Here is a 255-nt window from a genome sequence, read left to right on the forward strand (position 1 = left end):
CTACACATTTTACCAACCTCAGAAGGATGGAAGATTGAGTCAACCTTGAGCTGGTTACCTGAATCTGTTGACAATCTGCATTTGACTGCGGTATTGCAGTTTAATCAGTGTGTCATGCAGCTCATGCATTCAATTCTTTAAAAACTCTCTGGTTTATGAATGTGTTTCTCTATCCACAATTCAAAACTTCAGGAATGGCTCAATACTGCTGTGCAATCTCCACTGCTGTTGGTGAATATATGTAATTGTGTTTTT

The sequence above is a fragment of the Pogona vitticeps genome, chromosome 1, assembly GCF_051106095.1.
Source record: "Pogona vitticeps strain Pit_001003342236 chromosome 1, PviZW2.1, whole genome shotgun sequence".
In the NCBI taxonomy this organism is placed as follows: Eukaryota; Metazoa; Chordata; class Lepidosauria; order Squamata; family Agamidae; genus Pogona; species Pogona vitticeps.